Genomic DNA, 3,201 nt, shown 5'->3' on the forward strand with positions numbered 1-3,201 from the left:
GGGGGTGAAGAGAAGAAGGAGACCAAGCAAAAGTTCTGTTGTCAAGGTCTCCTTTATTGGGATGAATGTTACAGCTTTTAAGGCTTTCAGGTAGGGGGTGACCTTTGTGAAACATGAAGGAGTGGGAGATGAGGGTATAGGCAGTGATAGCTGGAGGCAAAGAGGTCAGGTGGTGGAGACACCAGGTGTTGACTCAGGAGATAACTGATTTTTGCTTAGGCTGGAAGCATCCCGTGAATGTTATCTTCCTGTGCTGTAAATTCTTAGGAGAGGCTCTTAGGGAGTATGTGTGGCCAAGAGTCCACATAGCCACTTTGAGCTATACAGTCACAAAATGGCCAGGCCCAAATCCAATATGGCTCCCCTACAGTGGGTGGTTGGGGAAGGGAACACCCTTATAGAAGAAGGGAGAGGGGGATGGGATAGGGAGTTATGGACAGGAAACTAGGAAAGTGAGTAAAATTTGAAATGTAAATAAAAATATCCAATAAAAAAATACAAACTAAAAAAAAAAAAAAAGACTAACCAAGACTAACTTCACATCCAAAAATATAAAAACTACTGATGTTTGTGTAAACTTTTGTTGTATGTGAGAAACTTTAAGTCATTTATAATCAGAAAAGTTCCTGATAATTTGGTAGGAGGTACAGTCATTCTTCTTCCCTTTCCCTGCTAAGAAAGTGAGCTCCACTCCAATAGAAGCCATGTATTTACCCAAATATGGAATGAGTATGTATCTTTCCATGCTTTTTGGCTTTCTTATTGGTGCTATTTTTAATTAGTTTTAATTGTTGTTATTGTCATTAAATTTTGCTTCTATTAAGTATGGGAAATAGAGATCAGTGGCCATAATTGGTCTCCACTAGAGGCCCCTGTAGTAAATTGGTCCGAGAAAGGTCCTAAGTAATTACTATGACTTAATGGGTTATACAGGATCTGGACTCCTCTGGGATGAGGCCCAGGGATGGCAGGGGGATGTTGCAGTGATGGTGCAGATAGGTGATGAGTAGAGAGGCTGCTAGTCCTGTGTCTGCAAATAAAATAAAGGTGAGCAGGATCATCAACCAGGAACTAGGACTCAGACTCAGAAGAATTATATTTAGTCAGGAAAATAAGCAGGTGTGTTTCTGTGAATCCACATGAATTTCTGGCATGGTACAGGACTTTTTTTCAGGTAAGATTACATTCTTCTTTTCATTATATGGCCAATATTTGAAGAACTGTCTAGAATATTGGAATCCCCAAAAAGAGTGGAGATTAGAGACTTGTATGTAAGTCAGAAGACACAAAAGTTTTCTGTGACAAACTGTATTCTTCCACCTACATCCTTCATCTGATTGTATGAAGCTCATTATGTGAAGGAGTATTTATTTACTCAAAGTCCACACATTTTAATGAAATTTAGTGAATATCTGCATATCAAATAGAATTATTTAAAAATTAATATTAGGCTTAACCCATTTGATGCATAAATTAACTATCATATATAGAATAAATGTCTGAGGAATAACTCATGAAGATTCAAAGATTCAATTTTGTTGCTTCTTCTTTTTATAATTTATTAACATTTCATCCTGTCTGAATTCTACATCAGAATCAATTACATTTTGTAGATTAAGTCATAGGGATATGATATGTAGTCATTGGTACTTCTGAGAAGTGAAACCAATGATTATCTCTAAAACTGAAATAAATATATTAGATCTCTCACACTCATTATAGAGTGTAAAATTTAGTATTAAATATTCAGGTACTTATATTTTAATGGAAATTTTTCTACCATTGAGGTTGACCAAATCTGAATCAATTTGAGCTGCAGCTAACAAATCTTCACTGGCTAAATTCAGGTATTGACCCTAGTTGGAGAATGAATGAACAATTGTAAACAATCATACGGCATGAAGGCATATGTGACCTTTCCTGCACATACTTTACAATTGATGGGAAGATATTTTAAAGCCATAATCAAAGTACTAAGTATGTGGGATATAAGTATAGGACGCTACGAAGCATGGTTGAAGGCATCACATAGTATAGGAGGACAGGGTAAGTTTAGCTGTGTATGTGATAAGCAATAACCCTCATGTATGAGTGAGGGTGAACCAAATGAAAGGGAAAGGGAGGGGAGAAAGTGAGAGGCAAAAGAAACAACAACTCTAAAATGTGGATTGTGAAGAGATTAACCCCAGCATTGAATGATGAAAGGAAAGCATGTGGGGCTATGTGGGATGTATCACTGATACCTATAAGATAATGAAATAGCATTTGTATCCCTGATAGGAGCCTGGTCCTTATTCTCAGAGAAACAGTGGTAATATGAAGAATAAATCAGAAACGATATGATTAAACTCTTCTGTTCAAATGCCACAGTGTAAATGAAGCATGTTGAAGGAGAACAGAAGAGTCAGGAGACATGAGAACATGGACATGAACTGAGTCTGTTTCTATATTCCAGAAAAGAAAAGATGTGTTCCTGATAAATTGATAAAATCTCACAGAGAAAAATGGATGAAATATGAGGAGATTGAAGAAGAGACTTTATAGAATGTATTACAGCAGTTCAAGTTAAGGAAAAAAAATGAATGGATCTAAAATCACAGATTTCTGATGGAAATCTTATTGGCTTTATTATGGGAGACTGGAATGGTAGGAAAACAATAAACACTTTGGGAAATAATAAAGTGACAACATGAATTTCTCTTAGGGCTTTTGCACTTAATGTCTGTCATACATGCAATGGAAGGAAGATGATTAGTCAACAGTGAAGCAGAAGTCTGTATGTTAGAGGGACATAGAGGTCTGTTTTTGAAATTGTAATATAACACATTGGAGTATATGAGGTTTTCTTGAAATTTATTCTAAATTGTGTTGACAAAGTTTATCCAAATTCATTAAGAATATCAAAGTATAAAATTGCATAGAGCAAATTACAAACAATTGAGCAGGAAGCAAGAGAGGGGAAATATTGGTCCATTTTTCATCTCAGTACAAGTACATAGAACTATTTAGAAAAGAATTTGAGATACAAATGTTTTAAAGAAAAGTTTAAAAACCAATAATTTGGCCTTTGGCGTTTGAAATTATAATTTCTAAGAAAATGGTCAGATCCATTGTTGGAGGATATATACCCTAGATATATGTTGATTTATTTTTTATTTTGAAGGATCTGATATTTTCTCATTAGGATACTGGAGACGAAGA

Source organism: Rattus rattus, chromosome 9 (genome assembly GCF_011064425.1).
Source record: "Rattus rattus isolate New Zealand chromosome 9, Rrattus_CSIRO_v1, whole genome shotgun sequence".
In the NCBI taxonomy this organism is placed as follows: domain Eukaryota; kingdom Metazoa; phylum Chordata; class Mammalia; order Rodentia; family Muridae; genus Rattus; species Rattus rattus.